Genomic DNA, 20347 nt, shown 5'->3' with positions numbered 1-20347 from the left:
CGCAGTGCCACGTCAAATGGGAGCCCCAGCCATGGCAGCTGCTGGAGAGCACCAAAGATGAGCCAGGGGCAGAGTGGCAGGGCAGCCCCCGAGGCAGCAGCTGGGGAGGAGGACGAGGAGGAGCTGCGGACCGGTACCGACTGATCTGCGGACCGGGACTGGTCTCCGGACCGGGGGTTGGGGACCACTGCACTATAGCACCTCTTAATGCTGATAAAGAAGGAAAGGGCAAGAAAGGAGGAGGAAAATTGAATGACAAGAGCCGCAGGGCAAGAGCAGGAAGATGTGCAAAAGAAGACAGAAGTAAGAGTGTTACAGAACTGGTCAGTTTCAGCAGCAGACTGACACAACAAAGCTATAAGAAGGAATGACACACACAGGCCCCTGGAGAATATGTCAGCTACTCAGCATATTTGATTGCCAATGTACGACTCCCTTTACTGCTTCCAAATCCCCCAGAAATGTCTGGTGCAGGATTTGGTAATGGTGTTTCAGAACTCCTTCCCTCCAAACAATTCAGAGCACACCCCACTCTGTGTCACAGGCACTCAAACAAGAGCACATATCCCTTGCCCTGCCTTTATTTGCAGTTGCTGTGTTACATCCCTCAAGTTCCTTGTCCACATAATATCCAGGGAACGATCTGCAACCTCAGAAACAAAACATTTGATTAAGTGAATTCCAGCTACCCCACAATAGAATCTGTTGCAAGAGACGAAAGCCCTGAGGATACCAAGGCTGGATGCAATCCCCTTCGCGTACTCAGATTTCTCTCCAGTGAAGAGCTAACAGTTTCTTCAAGAAAAGCTACTGCATGAGTTCACAATGTTCAGCACACCAGCTAAGAGGCTTTAAAGTGGTGCCAAGTCCTGGTAGCCACTCTCCACTACTGTATCTTGGAGGCTGAGGAAGGCCTGATAGGCAAATGCAGAGGGAGACCATGAATCCCTCCAGCCTCTTACTTGGCAAAGCCAGGCCCCTTTCCCCAGGATCCCCTCCCCCCATTTCCCTTTCCAGTCACCATGACCACAATATACCATCATGCTATTTACAATCCAAGTTTGTATATTTATTTATATACATTATATACATAATCAATGAAGAAGCAGGGAAGTGCATGCACATGTATAGATTTCTATTCCTATTGCATACACAGGATAAGTAGCAGCAGAAGGTTGCTTGAAGTATTTTGCATCACCAATGCACAGCAGGTAAGGTTTTCCAGTAACTACCACACCAGGCACCAGTTCCACTATACTGGCCAATAGTGGGCAGGAGGTGATGGCATCATGCACTGCCAATGTATTTTAAAACATCTGCAGAAAAATTGTGGCATGACTCTGGTGGCACCAGCAGGCCTCCAGGCGTCTTTCCTCAAGGATGGGGTGACTGAACCCTGCCTTAGGCTTCAACCTGTATGGTAGCTAACAGTGTCCAACAAAAGGCCCTTGGAGAGATGAAGAAGGAGTTTGTTACCTAAGGAACTAGTTAATAAGAACAAAGGGTTGGGTCTCAACAGCATCACTGATTATGGCTGAGTCTTTTCCAAGAAGGGGAAAAAATGTTCAGCACACCCACAGGAGTCAGCTATATTTTCAGGCATACATCAACTGGGAAGGCATCTACTCTGTCCCCTTTACCGTGGTATCAGTAAAACAAGACAAATGGGTCTTGTCACCTCCAGTCCTTAATCTTATTTAAACATTGGTAACCTTGGCCGGCTCCTTCAAAATTTCTGCCTTCCAAAGAGGAAGAGTTCTTCTGGCATCTAAAGAGTAGTTCAGAAAGGTCATTCCCACAGCTCAAAAGGAGGAGATAAGGCAAGAAATACAACACAAGACTCTTCCCCTCACTAGACCTCCCCGAACTTGGGAGCCAAAGGCCACACATATATGATTCAAATTCTGAGATGAAAACTTGATCCTTTTGAAGGACTCCATTAACAATACAATAAGTTGAAAAACAACCACTGAGGAAAACCCATTTGAAAACGGTTTAATCTAGAGGCCGCTCTGGTTGTTCTAATATACATATATATATAAAGGAAGAGATAAGAAACGTCTATTGATATTTATTGGAAAATTGTTTAGCCTAGGATAGGTTCTGTTTTCTGTTGCATTAATTTTGCACCATCCTTTTTTTTCGTGGTGTACTTTTAATCTTGTGAAAGGAGATTTAAGGCAAATCCACCAAACCATGTTGCAGGCTTGAGGCAGTCACATTCCATATCACCTGTAGTCAACGACGGTTTGGGCAGTCCCCCTCCCAGAAAACTAGGAGAGTTGGTTTGTCTGGTCAGGATGGCCAGTTGCAGGGACTAGGATACTGTCTGTGATGGATCAATGGTTTGCTTCAACGTAAGGTAACTGCATTTGCATCCTTAAGACAGTAGCCAAGGCTGTCTCATATCCTGTTTGGATAAGCTCATCAATATTTTTTATAATGAGATAGGAAACAAGCTTCTGTATAAGTAGCTCGGTCCCCTTGAGGCAAGGAGCTGCCATGACTAAGCATGCCTCCCTTTCATTCCAGATTTCACTGTATGACTCAGATTTGTTAAGGCATCTTGAAGAAGCAGATGCATCTTAACCAACATAGATTATTCCCTCTTACTACAGGGCCTGTATGTGTTTTGAAGATTTACAGGTATTGTCGGGAGGTGAATTATCAAAGCAATGGCACACATTACCCATGATAAATGCAGCTTTGAATTTCAAAAGCTTATATCCTGGAAAAAAAGCTGTCGTTATTTATTATCAGATTTATATGCCGCCCACGCTGGCAAGCTGGCTCAGAGTGGTTAACAACATGACATGAAATTACAAGGTAAAACAATAGTACAATCAAAATAGTTAATTAGCAAGAAAACCAGTTTAAAATAATTTCTTACAATTCCATGGCCAGTAGTATCTAATAAAAGAACTGAGGCCTTTGAACTTTGGTGCTGGAGAAGACTCTTGCGAGTCCCTTGGACTGCAAGGCGAACAAACCGGTCAGTCCTGGAGGAGATCAGCCCTGCCTGCTCCTTAGAAGGCCAGATCCTGAAGATGAAACTCAAATATTTTGGCCACCTCATGAGAAGGAAGGACTCCCTGGAGAAGAGCCTAATGCTGGGAACCATCGAGGGCAAAGGAAGAAGGGGACGACAGAGAATGAGGTGGCTGGATGGAGTCACTGAAGTAGTCGGTGCAAACTTAAATGGACTCCGGGGAATGGTAGAGGACAGGAAGGCCTGGAGGATCATTGTCCATGGGGTCGCGATGGGTTGGACACGACTTCGCACCTAACAACAACAACAAGTATCTAATACTTGCCAATCCATAATTACTCATATCCAGGGGGGATTTGCCACAGTAAGGTGTCAATACTAAGCTGCCCATCCGTCCCGAAAATCCCGGACACACTTGCTTCCATGGTCTTTGTCCCGGGTCCTGGCTGGGTCCTGAAATGTCCCGCCAGCCAGCCTGAGCCAACGCTGCGCAGGCACGCGGGAGGCTTGAGGGAGAGGCACGCGGGAAGTGAGGTGAGGCTGCCGCCGTGCCTTGATGGTCCGTAGCCCTGCTCTGCCCTACCAACATGATGAAATGGCAGCCCCAGAAGAAGGTGAGCCCTGACCCACCCACCAACCCACCGACCCGCTGACCGGGGGGGCGGGGAATGGGGGCAGTGTACAGGAGCCAAGCAGTGCCAGGGGTGTCCCCTCACCCTGTTGGCTGCGCCTCGCCCTCGGTTGGCCCCATTGCCTTATAGGGCCGCTGCCTCATCGGGCACCCCTGCCCGCCCACTGCCCCTTCTGCTCTGCTGCTGTCTGCCTGCGGGACTTGCCGGCTGTCCCCGCCCCACGGCTCTTTGTTGCTGGCCGCTGCACTGCTGCTGCACCGTGCCGCCACCGCTGCCATGGTAGTGCGTCCTGCCTTACAGCCCCAAAATTCTGGTAACTTCAGTCAATACAGATGTTATTAATCAACATCCCCAACCAAACGCCTGGGAGAAGAGCTCCATCTTGCAGGCCCTTTGAAACAAGGCTTACTCCTGAAGGACCCACAGTTCTTCTGGAGGCACATTCCACCAGGAGAGCCAGTTTGGTGTAGTGACTAGGAACACAAACTTCTAATCTGGCAAACCAAGTTCTATTCTGCACTCCCCCACATACAGCCAGCTGGGTGACCTTGGGCTCGCCACAGCACTGATAAAGTTGTTCTGACTGAGCAGTAATATCAGGGCTCTCTCAGCCTTACCCACCTCACAGGGTGTCTGTTGTGGGGAGAGGAAAGGGAAGGCGACTGTAAGCCGCTTTCAGACTCCTTCTGGTAGAGAAAAGCGGCATATAAGAGCCAACTGTTCTTTTCCTTCAGGTGGGTCCAGGACTGACAAAGTCCTGGCTGTGGCTGAGGCCAAATGTACCTCTCAAGGGCCTGCAATTGCCACGAGACCTTGGGGTACTTGTGGATTGTAAACTCAACATGAGCAGGCAGTGTGATGCAGCGGTAAAAAAGGCAAATGCCATTTTGGGCTGTATCAACAGGGGCATCACATCAAAATCACAAGATATCATAGTCCCATTGAATACGGCACTGGTCAGACCACACCTGAAGTACTGTGTGCAGTTCTGGAGGCCTCACTTCAAGAAGGACGTAGATAAAATTGAAAGGGTACAGAGGAGAGCGACGAAGATGATCTGGGACCAAGCCCTATGAAGATAGGTTGAGGGACTTGGGAATGTTCAGCCTGGAGAAAAGGAGGTTGAGAGGGGACATGATAGCCCTCTTTAAGTATTTGAAAGGTTGTTACTTGGAGGAGGGAAGGATGCTGTTTCTGTTGGCTGCAGAGGAGAGGACATGCAGTAATGGGTTTAAACTTCAAGTACAACGATATAGGCTAGATATCAGGGAAAAATTTTTCACAGTCAGAGTAGTTCAGCAGTGGAATAGGCTGCCTAAGGAGGTGGTGACCTCCCCCTCACTGGCAGTCTTCAAGCAAAGGTTGGATGCACACTTTTCTTGGATGCTTTAGGATGCTTTGGGCTGATCCTGCGTAGAGCAGGGGGTTGGACTAGATGGCCTGTATGGCCCCTTCCAACTCTATGATTCTATGGTGCCTTATTCCAGGTATTACCCAGCTCTTCACATTGGAAAATTCTGTAAAGATTCAAAGGGGTGGCAGGTTACAGTGTCAGCAATAGGGTTGTGGGTGTCCTGTACAGTGCAGGGGGTTGGACTAGATGACCCAGGAGGTCCCTTCCAACTCTATTCTATGATTCTATGATTCTATGACGAAGGAAGAAAGCATGACTGTCCAGGTTCTCAGGCTTTCACATAGGCAGCTGCCGGATCCTTTTAACTGGAACCAAGTTTTGAACTTGGGGCCTTCTGCGTGCCACACAGATCCTCTCCCATTGTGCTTCACCCCTTCCTGTCCATTCATAAACACTTTTGCATGATCAGAAGGCTACAAGTCAGAGGACAGTAACTGATAATATTAAAAGAGCTCCAGTTACGCCCCCATCCCATACTTAATGGCCCATGCTTTCTTCCTTCTCTGCCTGTCAGATGCTCTCACGTCATGCTGCACTGCTAGTGGAATCTCAAGAGCTTGGAAATCCCTTTCTAGAAAGAAGAACTGGGTAATACCTGGAATAAGATCTGAGTCCAGCGGCACCATAAAGACAAACTAAGGCACGTACTGGATCTCTCCACGATTATCACAGGTTCCCGCTTATTTTATTCTACAGGGCTGAAACGACAAATAGTTTTTGCTGCCAGAGAAAAGGTGGACTAGATGAAAGAAATGCTAACTGTGTGATGGTTCAAGGACTCCCCTCTCCGACACTTATCTACCCACTCTGACAAAGTAACTGTAGAGCTCAGAGAGCCTGAACCAGTTTCTTTATTCAGAGACCTTGGCAAGACAGATTGTTTACACTGCCCGTGAGGGAATTAATTCTGCTTCAGCCACTATTTTCCTTTGGCTACTCAGCCATTCCTAGAGCACTGGAAGGTGGTTCCGCACCGAGCCCAAAGAATACTCAAAAGGGCTTTGTGCACAACAACACAAAAGAGGTGGCCCTTCCTAAAGAAGACAAACATATGTTTGGGCGGCTTCAAAACATGTTGCACTTGGGGATACGGACAACGCATTTGAATGTCCTAGGGCAGATACAGATCAGGGCATGCAAGGGAAAGTGTCCAGGATCTCACAGTCTGGCAGCAGTAGTCTGGCCAGGTTGCCAACTTTGTGTTGCGAAATTCCTGGTGGTTTTGGGGGTAGAGCCTGGGAAGGAGGACTTTGGGGATGGAAGCAAACTCAGTGGGCCACAGTGTCATAGAGTCCACTCTCCAGAGCAGCCATTTTCTCCTGGGGAAATTGATCTCTGTCATCTGGGAACAGCTGTAACCCTGGGGGATCTCCAGGTGCTGCCATCCAGGCTAGAATTCAGATGGGAGGCTTCCAAGGGTTTGAGTGGCAATTCCTCCAAGGAACACGGGGGGGGGGGGTTATGATGCGGAAGCCGGAAATGGCAAACCACCTCAGAACGTCCCATGCCCAGGCAGCCATACAATCCTTGGATTTCCTGTCTACACTATACATCCCATATGATAAATAAATAACCCTGCCAGACTGAGAGGCCAAACTTTATCTTTCAAAGAACAGCAGCAAATATGATCAAGATAGGAGCCACAATTATTTTAGAAGAAGAAAAAGCAGAAGAATGTCATTTTGTCAACATGGCTGGCTGGTGTTTTTCATTCTACAGATGCACTGGGCAGGCTTTGAGCATCACCTGACACCAGCTTGCCAGGTTACTTCTATACTTCCCTCGAACCGGAAAACAGACCGCACAAAGGGAACGTTGGGAGCAGGCAGGTTCTCTGTCCTCAGGAGAGAAGCAAGTCAGCTGCTCTCTTCTGCTTTGTCTTGCAAAGCCCCACCCTGATAGGCTTGAACAAAGCTATCAGAAGAATACAGAGTTCCGTTTAATCCAATCCAGCGAGCTGGCCGAGTGATGGGCCCTGCGATACATAGGCCTCGGCTGCCTGATCTATCTTGTGCTTTCCCAAGAGGGGCTGTGGCTGAACGCGGGAGTAAAGAGAAGCACTGCGCAAACCTTTGTTCTTCAGCTCTCTGAGAGTGGCGCACCCCACCCTTACCCAGAGCAACTTACACTATGAGGATGGAGCAGCTGGCTTTCCGTGGTAGCCTCCTCAGACCAAGTGATGCTGCGCTGCAGGACGGTGAATGTCAGCTGCACGCAGAGAAGATGAGCATCTGCTCCTTTAAGCTCTCTCTCCCCACCGGAGGCAGAGTTACAGTGCAGACTGGTGATGACCCACCCACTGCAGCGGCAGCGGCAGCAGCAGCAGCAGCAGATGCAGCCAGACTACTGAGAAACAGCAAATGCTCTCCTGTGAGCACAGTCATGCATCTAGGAAGGATAAGGGACCACAAGCCAGAAAGCGTCCCTACTGCAGCAGCCATCAAGCCCCACCTTGAGCATCCCTAGTATGCAACTCAGAGCTCTAAAGCCCAATGTAACTCAGTATGGAGCTGCCCTGAATCTAAAGAGAAAGGGCGAAAAACAAGTACAATTACAAATAAAGACGGCACTTAAAAATAGTTTACATTTTTAAAAGAATTATTTATTGGATATTTTTAGTCTGGAAATTGTTAAATTCATTTTAAACTGATCAACTTCTCCAAATTCTCTGACTGGGTGTTAACTTATAACTTTATAATGTTATTTTGCGAGCCAACTCTTGACAGGTTCCTCAGGAGAGCTGGCATTAAAATTTCCCTAAATAAATAAATAAAGACAAATCTTTCCATTAAGGTATATTAAATGGGTGGGCAGGCTGCTAGAATAAACCATATCAGACAGGAATGACAGGCAAATATTTCTGTAGGACCAAAGGGCTGCTTAGAAAAGTTTTAACTGCTTGCTTCAGCAGCATGTATGCTAAAACTGGAATGACTACTAGAAAAGCTTTACAGAAGCGGAAATGGTAGAGGTGAACAATTGCTAGTAATCAGGATGCACACAGATTTACGTCAGTGCATTAAAACAACCGTGCTGAGTGCAAGTGTATATTTATCACATATTGCAAAATTTCCTGGGTGCCACTTTCTGATCACTCACAGCAACCAGTTTCCAAGCTACAGAAATTTGTCATTCAGCATATCAATTATTAGTAACTAGGGTCAAAGCCCGTTGTCTCCAAGAATACAACGTGCACTAGAGCTTGGCAGTGGGAAGAGGAAGGGGAGGAGTTGTCCAGTCTGTAAGGGCATGGGGTTGAATGTGTGTGTTGTGTGGGAGGTTGTGGTGGCGTGGTGGCAAATGAGGGTATAGGTGTGGAGATATGGGTGTCAAGAACCTGTGGTGTGGAATGTTCGTTGAGTGTGGGAGAGGACTGACCTTTGGGAATTTTGGCATAGTGGGTACAGATGAGCTTTCCAGAGCCATGTCCTCAGATATATGAAGGGAAAATCAGACTGAAGACTCTTCTTAGGGGAAGATTACATGGCAACCAATTCCTCCCAGTACTGCGTCATTTCCCTTCATGTGTGAATTAGGCCATATTCACCGAAATGCCCCTCTGCCCTAATACACATAGGGTAGTCACAGTACACAGGTGTCCACCCTGTTCCTTCTTTTCCATTTTTTCACTGTTAATAAAATGTTATGTGGCCACATACTTCTTTCATGGTTGCTCCTTAGAGGAATGGATTTTTGTACCCTATTGCAGTGGTCCCCAACCTGCGGGCCGCCCCCCCCCGCAGTAAAAAACTTCCCAGGCCGCAAGCTTGCGGCCCGGGAAGCTACTTACTGCGGGAGGGCGGGAAGAGTGAATCAGGGCCGGGCCGCGCCCGCGCGGCCCGATCCGCGGGTGCGGCCCGATCTGCGGGCGTGGCTTCCGGGCGCGGCCCGATCATTGGGCGCGGCTCGCGGGCGCGGCTCGATGTGCGGGCGCGGCCCGCGGGCGCGGTCCCCACGGGCGCGGCCCGATGCCCTGCCGGTCCCCAGCCTAATAAAGGTTGGGGACCACTGCCCTATTGCTTACTACCCAAAGGAGTCTCAAAGCGGTTTACAAACACCTTTTCCATTCGTCTCTCCACAATAGTCAACCTGTGAGTTATGTGGGGTTGTGAGAGATCTGAGAGAACTGGGAATGGGCTGCAGTGACCCAGCAGGCCTCAGGTATCTCAAAGCATTTTCCAATTGTCTTCACTTTCTCTCCCCATAGCAGACTCCACATGAGGGAGGTGGGGTAGCGAGCTTCACAGGGAAGCTGGCAACCCTAAGAGGAAGACTCTCTGTGCACAGCAGTTTTGACCTTAGTAAGGTTTTTTATACTGTTTTTTTTTATTTGCCAGGCCAAGGTTATTTGCCAGGCCAATAAGTTATTTGAGTTACTATGTGTCTCCAGACATTTACGTGTTCTCTATTTACAGGTTAAAGCTGTAAATATTTATTTAGATCTTCCTGCACTTTCCAGACTCACAGGACTGATGCTGGTCTGCCTGTCTGCACCCCAGAATACAAACAGTTGCTGGTAAGGGCTGGCCATAACCCATAGGCCAGGAGGGACACTCCTGCACTACTCCCTAACAACTGCAGGCAAAAATGGCTCATTTGAACGCTGGACTCTGAGGGATTGTACGATTTTGAAGTCCCACCTCCTAACCACTAGCTGTAATGAGTGAACAGGTCTCTGGGGAACAAGAACTCTTCAGGGAACCCACGGTTAGTTATCTGCTTGGCCTGTAGTCAGAATTTTTTTGGTTGGGGAGCAATTTTTTTTGTTAACCTTTTAGGTCTGCTCAATGCACTCATGTATCCCTGCCAGATGGAAGGAGGGCCCAGCCTGGAAAGTGACCCCTTGACCATGTACTTTCATTCCTTCCCCTCAGCCAAGATGTGAGGGGCCCTCACAATTGGCCAGCACAGTATTGGGGGTAGGATAGCTGGAGCTGCCTTGCTGCTACTGAACAGGAAGCCCAGCCCTGTGGGAATTAGCTGCATGCCTCGGCCTTGCAGGCAGAGGCTTGCAAGGTCCAAGGATACATGTGCAAGCGCGGGTGTACGCACACATACACATGCTACCCTAAAGGAGTCCAGCAGGGGAGAGGAGCCCTTTGCAGGTCCTCCAATGCTGCTTTGTCCACCAAGGTATGCTGCACAGAGCTGAATGGGATTGCAGAATATAGGCATAATTGAGCTGGCCAATCCACTGCTCCATCTACAGCAGGAGAAAAACTGAGAGTGCAGGGCATGTTTGGGGGGGTGGGGTGAGGATTGCCACTGTCAGCTCCACCCCATGACTACAGCCCTGGATATGAAACTGTTTTTTTCTATAGCAATACCAACGTCTGAACTCTTCATAATATAAATAGCAAAAACTAAAGACAAGTCAGTCCAGATGACCCCTACCTTTGTTTGTCCTGTGGACCAGGGGTAGTCAACTTGTGGTCCTCCAGATGTTCATGGACTACAATTGCCATGAGTACCTGCTAGCAAATGCTGGCAGGGGCTCATGGGAATTGTAGTCCATGAACATCTGGAGGACCACAGGTTGACTAACCCTGCTGTGGACAATTTATAATTTTGAGAAAGTATAGTGAGCATCACCATTAAGATTTGGGTTAGGGTTTCTGGTAGTTGGGGAACGGTAGGTCACATGAATACACATGAAGCTGCTTTATTCAGAATCAGAGTCAGTATTGTCTACTCAGGCTGGCAGTGGCTCTCCAGGATCTTGGGCAGCGGTCTTCCTCGTTGCCTACTACTTGGTCCTTTTAACTGGGGATTCTGGGGGTTGAACCTGTGGCCTTTAGCATGCCAAGCAGATGTTCTGCCACTGAGCCACAGCCCCTCAGTCCCTGTATGACCCTTTTCATGTATACCTTGACCTTCAAGTAACACCTTGGACTACTGAACAAAAATTGAGTCCAGTACTACTTTGAAGCCCAACAGAATTTTCAAGGGCATACACTTTCATGGGTAAAATAAGCACAGCAGAAGCACTTAGACCACTGAGTTCAGGAAAGTGGCTACAGGAAGAAGAACCTTTCAAATGGTCACACCCTCATTCTGGAAGCCAAAGCTGCTTTCTGGAAAACCTTTCAGATAACTGGCAAAAGTGTTTTATTTTTCAGTGTCTTGGGTAGATTGATGATGCTGTGAGTAGCTTGGGGGGGGGGGTGGAGCTTTATGTCCAGAAGGTAGGACAGACATGCAAAAACACTAACATCCATGCATCCTGTACAGCTTTTAGAGGTATTTTCACACCCATTTTTCAGCCTCGACATTCCTCCTGCCTTCATTTCACACAAGCTGCGGTTTCTCTTTTTCCCCTCCAGAATCATGAGCCAAACCCCAACTCATTGCAATGAAACATTTGCTTCTTTTAATAGCATGCCAGAACACATTCCCTCCTTAACTGCTGCCTTAAACATGTAAACATACCTTACCTTCCTCAGAAAGCAAATAAGCATGCACACATTAATACATGTTGGCCGTCTTGAGCTAAACAAAGGTTCAAAACTTTATATGAAAATAGGGTGGGGCTGGGCTTTGCTTCTTGGGTAGGATAAGCACTGGCTGCATATACAAGGCAGCCTTGTCTCCTACTTATATTAAGAGTGGAGAAAACAAGGCTTTTACTCTGCTTTTACTCTGCTTCTGGGTAAATATTAACTCAGGTCTACCATTTCCTAGCTGGCTTGATTTCAGCCTCGCCCAGTGGGCTGTGTGGTTGCTAATGCAGTTGGACTCTGTACTGCAATATGCTAAGACTCATGAGGGCACATCAAGGGGATACCGAACTTTGAAACAGCTGATTTGATGACTGGAATCAGTCAGCATGGAAAGATGGGTTAATAAATACAAAGTTATATTAAGATTGCAGCGCTTCTAAAAACTTATGTAAACAGGGGATTATTATTTTTTGTTCCTGCATCATAAATTACAGTTATCAAAGTCTATTCTGCTAGTCTCCCAAGCAGACACCCAAATCTGAGCCTGTAAGACCGTTTATGCACTGGGAACTTCACTGCCCCAGCTCCCATGCAGGACCACAAATTGGGGTGGCTGAGATGCCCCAGGACAAATGCTCCCCCACGTGGGTGCAAGAAGAGGTGGGGCAACCTGCCACGACTTAAACTCCAGCCTGCAGCCCGGCATGAAACCTCCAGTGTGTAAACGGTCTAAATGAACCGGGAGAAACACTATCACCACATCCTCTTTCCCTATGGATATGATTGACAAATCCCAATGGCCAATGATAATTAAAACCCAGCACAATTCATTCTGCAGTACTACACAGGCTTATGTTAAGCTCACAGATCAAGTGTTCTAATATTTATTAATTATTTATTAATCCATACCTTTCCTTGTGGTTCAAGGCAGCTTACATTATTTGTTGAAGGTAAGAATTATACTGTGTCAGTTTCAGTGTACCTTTTTTATTTTATCTGTAATCTGTAAACCTGTGGAGCGGTAAAAATAAAACAGTAAGGGCATTGTTGGCGGAGAAAGGGGCGGGGTAAGTCCGTGGTAAAAACTCGGAGGGGCCAATCGGGAGCCGTGAAGCGGCTCCCGATTGGCCCATCCGAGTGTCTCTCCGAGGCCAAGTGGCCAATTGGGAGCCGCACACAACGTTGCTCCCGATTGGCTAGTTGGCCCATCCTGGACTCGCAGGCGAGGTGGTCATGGGAAGAGGCTTCGGTGCTGAGAAAGGAGCAGGGCCACCACGTCGAAGACACAGCAGCCCTGCTCCTTTCCTGCTGCCGAAGCCAGGACCTTGGGTGGGGAGGGGGGTGGAGGAAAGGCTTTGACGCAGCGAGACAAGCAGGCCTGCTGCATCAGAGATGTGGCAGGCCTGCTCCTTTCACCGTATCGAAGCCGGGGCCTGGGGGAGGAGGAGGGAGGAGGGGGGAAAGGCTTCGTCGCAGTGGACATGCGGTGGCCCTGCTTCTTTCGCTGTGCCAAAGCCGGGGGGCCTTGGGGGGGGGTTAGGGGTTGCATTGTATTTTAGTATTTTAGTATTTTATTGTAAACTGCCACGAGACAATTTGAGAATGGTGGCATATAAATTCTAAAATAAATAAATATGGTAGCATGGGCATGAGTGAGGACTATTTGCCACCTAAGCCCTACAACAATCAGGGGGGAAAGTAGCAGCATAGCAAAGATTCTCCTACTGACCATAACTGCAGTCATCTCCAGGCCCAAAGAACTGGCATACTGTGTGTTTGTGTGTTAAGTGCTGTCAAGTCACTTCCAATTTATGGCAACCCCTATGAATTAATGGTTTCTGAAAAGTCCTACCATTAACAGTCTTGTTCAGGTTTTGTAAACTAAGGCAGTGGTCCTCAACCTGCGGTCCACGGCCCGGTGCTGGGCTGCGAAGGCCAGGGCGCCGGGCCACGGTTCCCTCACCCCGCCCCCCCAGCAGTAAAAAACTTCCCCGGGCCGCAAGCTTGCGGCCCAGGAAGCTTCTTACTGCGGGAGGGGGGGGGAGAGGGAATCAAGGCCGCGCCGCGCATCACGCATACGCGGCTTGGCTGTGCATGCGCATATGCGTGGGCGTGGGCGTGGGTGCGCATGCGTGCTGCGCGGGCGGGGCAGTTGCCCCGCCGGTTCCTAGCCGGAAAAAGGTTGGGGACCACTGAACTATGGGTCATGGCCTCCTTTATTGAGTCAATTCATCTCATCTTGGGTCTTCCTCTTTTCCTGCTGCCTTCAATTTTTCCTAGCTTTATTGACTTTTCCAGGTAGTCTAACTACATCTCTACGATATGCTTTTAGCTACCTCTTTTTTTGTAATTTTCCAAGCCTCATAACATGCTTTTTTGAGAAATAAGGCAACCCAAACCAAATGCAGTATTTGAAATGCAGACACACTATATCCATGCTAGTAGGCTGCAATCGTGTGATGTCAAACCAGGACTGGGAGGACCTTGTTTCAAACCTCTGATAGTCATGAAACTCACTAATTGACTTTGGGCCAGTAATTCTCCCAGCTTAATCTACCTCTCAGGGTTGTTGTGTAGATAAAATGGAGGTGGGAAAAAACCACATATGCTACCACTAGATTCGTAAGGAAAATTCAGAATAAAGATTTAATAAAAACATGACATGTTTGTATAATGTAAGGTGTAGCTTTATGGGAGATGGTAATAACAGCAAATCTATTAGTTAACTATTGATTTAACTTTTAAAAAATATCAACACAAATGGCATTGATGCCAGCCTTCAGTATTAACATTTAAAGAGACAATGATGTTAATATTTGGATAAAAGGTAAAAAGGTAAAGGTGTGCAAGCACCGAGTCATGTCTGACCCTTGGGGTGACGCCCTCCAGCGTTTTCATGGCAGACTCAATACGGGGTGGTTTGCCAGTGCCTTCCCCAGTCATTACCGTTCACCCCCCAGCAAGCCGGGCACTCATTTTACCGACCTCGGAAGGATGGAAGGCTGAGTCAACCTTGAGCTGGGATTGAACTCCCATCCTCATGGACAGACAGCTTCAGCTAGCATTTCTCCTGCCTTACCACTCTGCACCACAAGAGGCTCTCTACGATATATTTGGATAAGTAACCTAAATATCTGATATTTTATTTTGATGCTTTTTCTAAGACTACACAACATTTAATTCGTCTTTTCACTTAAGTGATTTCTCAGTGACTTTCTATGACAGCTCCATTTTCTGGGATGCTAGAAGGAAGTTAAGAATCTACAACATGCATGTTGTTGTAATTTGAAGGCCTAGTTCAAGGGTGGCCACACTATGGCTCTCCAGATGTCCCGGGGGGCTCATGGGAATTGTAGTCCATGGACATCATGGTGTGGCCGCCCCTGGCCTAGTTTGCATCAGCTGCTTCTGTGGAATCTGATCTGTGAATTTGTCACCAAGTTCTCCAATTTATAAAAGTGGTTTTGGAAGTCTCCCCAATCCACATAGCACAGCTTCCTACAAGAAATAGTAGGTAATTTTGCTAAAGCCCATCTATCTAAATAACTGAGTATATCAGTTCACAAACAGTATTTTTACTAGCTAAGCAGGCACAGAGATAATCATTTTTACTGAGCAGAGTACTGTTGTCTAGTACATTGGTAAGAATGTTCTAGGCTATAGAATATTTACAGTGCACAAAGAACACTTCCCTGGGAGTAAACGCTATTGACTTTAGTAGGATTCTGAGTAGAACTGCTTAGGACTGCTCTATTAGGAGACTGCTATTTTTTTGAAATGTTTTTTAAAAATCTATCTGTCTAAATTGATAAAAAGTGACTACAATTTCAACCCAAAAACCAATGGTCTAAGGCAGCTATCTAAAAGTCAACATTTCCTCCTTTAGTTTATTGATAAGTAACAAACTACCTTCAGTCTTCTCCTTTTCATTACACATCATTAAACAGGGATTGTGTTCAAGACAACTCAGCCATGAGTGACCTCAGTATACACTATAGCCCTATTGTGGCTTGTTATTACAGAAAGATTAATACCGGGACAAATTAGTTGTTTCCAAAGAAAAATCCAGAAGTCTCTTTGGAGAAAATATTTCTAGGAAGTGACCAGCCATCTAGGGAAATGAAGGATTACTCTTACTGGAAAGGGGCAACCCATCTAGACTCCTTCCAAGATCTTAAGTTTGGAGCTGCTCAGAAGCCAAGTGCCCAATTTACAGCCAAAAAAGTCTCATTTATAAATATACTCTTAATGGCTACCACATCGCAGTAACTTTTTATGGGGAAACTGATATTGTGTGTTGGTATTTAATCTTGTATGAGCCTCTTGTAGCGCAGAGTGGTAAGGCAGCCGTCTGAAAGCTTTGCCCATGAGGCTGGGAGTTCGATCCCAGCAGCCGGCTCAAGGTTGACTCAGCCTTCCATCCTTCCGAGGTCGGTAAAATGAGTACCCAGCTTGCTGGGGGGTAAACGGTAATGACTGGGGAAGGCACTGGCAAACCACCCTGTATTGAGTCTGCCATGAAAACGCTGGAGGGCGTCACCCCAAGGGTCAGACATGACTCGGTGCTTGCACAGGGGATACCTTTACCTTTACCCTTATTTAATCTTGTTCTGTGCCTGACAAGTTTGAAAGATGTTGCTGCAGCAAATATCTTCTTTACTGTTTAAGAAATCAAACTGGAAGATGCTTCATAATCACAATGTAAATGAATACAAATACCTGAACTGATGGGGAATCCACAATCAACAGTACACTGCCCTGAGGAAAATGACATGGCTCAGTAACAGCGCTTCTGTTTTCCATGCAAAAGGTCCCAGCCCAGTTCAAACTCTGGCATCTCTTGTAAGAATCAAATAGCAGGTGAAATGAAAGACACAAAATGTTGGAGATGTTGCTGGTCAGAGTACATAATACTGATAAATGGTCTAGTGCACTATAAGGCAGTTTCATGGGTATTCAAGGACTTCCATTATATTTTACTAGGATATGCTCTGCATACACTAATTCTACACTGCATACACCCACAGTTTGAATCTCAAATTAGAAGAGGAAACACCTGCTCAGGATTTGGTAAATACACCAGAGCCATTGGATCAAGGCCAATATGTCTATTACTGGTTCCTAGCTTATACGTCTATACATACATACTCTTTGTCTAGAAGCCAGCAATATGAACTATTTGCACACACTGATGCATACTTATGAAGCTGCTATATACACAGTCTTCTAGCTCTGCTCCTTGAAGTCCTTGTTTTGAAAAAGTGGAGATTCCAGTGATTGTATGATAATTCAGGACCTGCTACATTCTAGGCATGTGCCTAAAGATCCCTATTCAAAAACTGTGCCAGAGAAAGCAGCCAAGGGTCTTGACTGTCTTTCTACATCCTAAGATGTGTTGTGTAAAAAACCCTTAATGTTTTAACTATATCAGGTTTAAAATGAAATAAATTATTTAGCTTTATTTGTCCCCTCCAAAGCAAGTTTTTGAATACTCCTAAATAATCCGAGTACAATCAAATTCCAAAGATTTTGTCAACTAACTACAATTCTCTCCCTTGCAATTATGCTAACTACAGCAGTACTTTGAAAAACTATCCTCCTCCTCCTTCCTTGGCCATATCTCATCTCAGTATTATCTTCAAGAACAATGACACTTTAAAAAGTTTAACAATTCTGGGCACCAGTGTAAGGTGTGTTGGACTAGAAGAGTTTGGAGCAACTGAATACCAGTTATTGAGGTGCAAATAGAATGTAGACTAGAAGATATAAATCCCAGGTTCAAATTCCTATTCTGCCACAATGGGTAATCTTCATCCAGTCACTTTTTCTCAGCCTGACTTATCTCACAGGGTTGTTATGAGGGTTAAATGAAGATGGGGAGAAATCTGTAAACTGTTTTGGGTCCATGTTGGGAAGAAAAGCAGGGTATAAATATCTGGAAGCTCTGTATAAATACAACTAATCTCTTGTTTGGACAGGTTAAACTTCATAGTTTTGTGAAAGGATTCGTTACAGTGTAACAAGAGCAAAGCTTTTACTCTTGTGCAGCCTAATCGTATGTGGAGCTTGGCACACCTGTGCCCATTAAAATCAGTGGGCAAACACACCTAACTCTGCACAGAACTGCAGCCCTAACTACCTTATCCCTAGAAAACAGGGAGTGATCATGCCTACAGTCTCAAAGAATCCATTAAATTCCCTGTTCCAAAAGACCTCAGCCTGCAGTCTCATGGGTGAGATAGCATCATGGTTATAAATAGCAGGATGGTGCCACATACACCGCAGACCTTGTAGTTAAGCACAAGCGTGCCAACTCCTCCCCTAGTATAAAAAAGCTGGCTTCAGCGATCAAAACTTCCTCAGACATCTGAATGATTAACAAGATGGTATAATCCAACAGCTCCTAACTTTTAGACTGGGGTGAAGAAAAAAAAGAGCATAGAAAAACAGCTCCACGATCCTAAAATCCTTTGTAAAGTAGGAGAAAGACTGGAAATAATAACACAGTTGCAGAATGTTGCATCAGAAAAATTTTACTACCTCCCAGTTAAGAAAAAAAAAGCCAGACATTCCTAGCATCAGAATATGAATTGGGAAGGGATTAATTGAATGTGTAGGGCAGATCCATGATTCCAAAATTCTCAAACCCAGGAAGAACAGCACCTGATCCTATCAGAAATCTCTAACTAAGAAGGTTGTTTTGTTTCCGTAAAACACAGATCAAGGTAACAAAAGGCCAGAGTGAATCTAAATACCTGCAACCCAAATTAACGTAGACAACCCTGAATCTGCAAGAAGGAAATGATACAAAAATAGATAAATAAGGGAAAGCAGCATTGGAAAGGAATATTTTAAGGAACCACAATGGCTCACCTCAAAAATCACCTGGACAGGCACTACTTGAACAACAAGCACATAGCCCCAGCCTATTTAGGACCCAGTCCATGAGCACAAGGCCACTTGCAATGAAAACCTGTCAGTCTGTCAAGCTCTACAACCGCTGCTAGAGCAGAACTGCCAGGACTCCAGGATTTTTGCCCTTCTCGCTCCTGTTAGTCATCTGCTTTGCCAGTAGGACAAAAATCCACAGCTGAGTCAGGGATGAGCAAACAGCCATCAAGCGGGTGATGGCAGAGATAAAGTGGACCTGGCTGGCAGGCACGCTAGCTGCCCTTAGCCTGAGACCGGGCTTTAGTGTGTGCCAGGGACACGTGAGAGATAGAAAGCTGTGCTCTTGAGCATAGGAAGAGTGCCTTAGCCCTTGTGAAGCCCCGCACACGAGGATGATTTCCAGATGACAGCCCGACGTCCCCTTATCGCTCCCCACACAGGAGGAGGGGAGAGGAAGCCCCAGCCATTGCTACACACCCCGAAGGCCTGTCCTTCTGTAGGCATCGCCGCACTGCCCCGAGTCGGACTGTTTTCCAGGCGGAGACACGACGAGTGCACCCGGCAAGCCCTCCACCGTCCGTTTGCGCGGAGAAGCGGAGGAAAAGAGACTCGTACCTGCCTTTTCTGCCTCCTTCGGATCACAGGGTGGGGCGAGCATGCGCTTCCGGCTGGTTTTTACGCCCCCCTTCCCCAGAAATAATAAAGACGACGGTGGTTTCGGCGCTCCCGGCGTCCGGGAGGAAAAGACCCTCACTCGGACTCCGCCCGGTGTGGCTGCAGCCCCTTTAAATCCAACATGGCGACCAGCTTCAGAATCCGCCTAGCCGCGAGCTGAGGGCGGGGGGAGAGCGCGCCTCGGGGAAGCCGGACTCCGCCTTCGCGGACCTTGCCTGGCGCTCTGCCGCGGGGACTGCGCGAGAGACGCCTCGCTAACTCCGTGCGGAGGAAAGGGCAACTGGCCACGAAGACAGCGCGCGCTCATTAGCAAACGCGCGCTGCTCGTCTCAGGTAGCTTTTAGGGGCAGATGGCGTCAAGAGTGGGATTAGTTTGTCCAATAGTCTGCTTCGAAAACCTACAGTGTGCAAATCCGTGTGAAAAGTCGCCTCTGATTACCATTTCCGCGCCTCCTCTGGCCCACTACTTTCTGAAGAAGATGGGGAAATGGGATCCCCCGATTTTACAGCTCATCTCCAGAGATCAGATCCCCTGAGGAAAATGTCTGCTTTGGAGAGTGGACTTCATAGTGTAGTATTATATTCCATTTAAGTCCCTTCCCGCCCACTCCCAGCTCCACCGCCCCAGAGTCTACCAAGTGTTTCCCAATCCAGAGCTGGCAACCCTAAGGGCCATTTCCCACGGCTTAAAAATAGCACAATGGTTGCTAATTGAAAACGCTACTAATTTGGCATTACCCACGACGTCGTAGACAATCTGCAACACTCCTGAAACCGATCAGCAATAAGCGCTTCGTTTTAGCGCTTTCAGGGGAATCCAGAAAAGTGGATTCACCCTCCGGATAGCGATACACTCCTGCAACCAATCTGCAACACTAGCGCTAAAGACCTGTGCGTTACCATTGTTGCTGGTTCTTCAAAGCCCCTCCCCCTGGCTCTCTTCTCCAAACTTCCGGCGAAGCGATCGCCATTTTTTTTTCTTGGAGCGAGCGGGGATAAACGCACCGGCGAGCCTCTTTCTGTTTAGAGGCTTCCCTGGCTTCATTCCTTCACCTTTAGTCACTAAGCACAAACCACTTAAAAGCCCGTTTGCTGGAATAAAGTCCCTTTATTTTTTACACATAAATTCAGCCGAAAATCGAGCCCGTGAGAAGGGGGGGGGGGATTTTTTTTTATCACTCGAGCCAGCGTGCAAACGATCATACAATCAAACGACAGCTCACATTAGGCAGCTGGATGGGTCTCTCCGTAGCAAAGAATCTACACAGATTCGTTGCTATGGGTCTGTTTTTTTTTAAAAAAACCT

General features: G+C 47.1%; 1 protein-coding gene across 8 annotated transcripts in view; it reads right to left on the bottom strand.

Moving 5' to 3' along the window:
- The window catches only part of KLC4 (kinesin light chain 4), a 56409-nt gene extending 36847 nt beyond the window's left edge, over window positions 1–19562 (bottom strand). For 2 of the 8 annotated variants that reach the window (XM_077336664.1, XM_077336723.1), the window contains exon 1: window positions 18982–19559. The gene's annotated coding sequence lies outside the window, so the exon portion shown is untranslated. Of the gene's footprint in view, window positions 1–7162; window positions 7287–18843; window positions 18863–18981 lie in introns of those variants that run through there. The other 6 variants (XM_077336703.1, XM_077336681.1, XM_077336712.1 and 3 more) reach the window with 6 other exon arrangements.
- Between the last annotated feature and the right edge of the window lie 785 nt (window positions 19563–20347).

This window comes from Paroedura picta, chromosome 1 (assembly GCF_049243985.1).
Source record: "Paroedura picta isolate Pp20150507F chromosome 1, Ppicta_v3.0, whole genome shotgun sequence".
Taxonomy (NCBI): Eukaryota; Metazoa; Chordata; class Lepidosauria; order Squamata; family Gekkonidae; genus Paroedura; species Paroedura picta.
The sequence above is the reverse complement of the archived record's forward strand: the minus strand, read 5'-3'. Positions and strand labels throughout refer to the sequence as shown.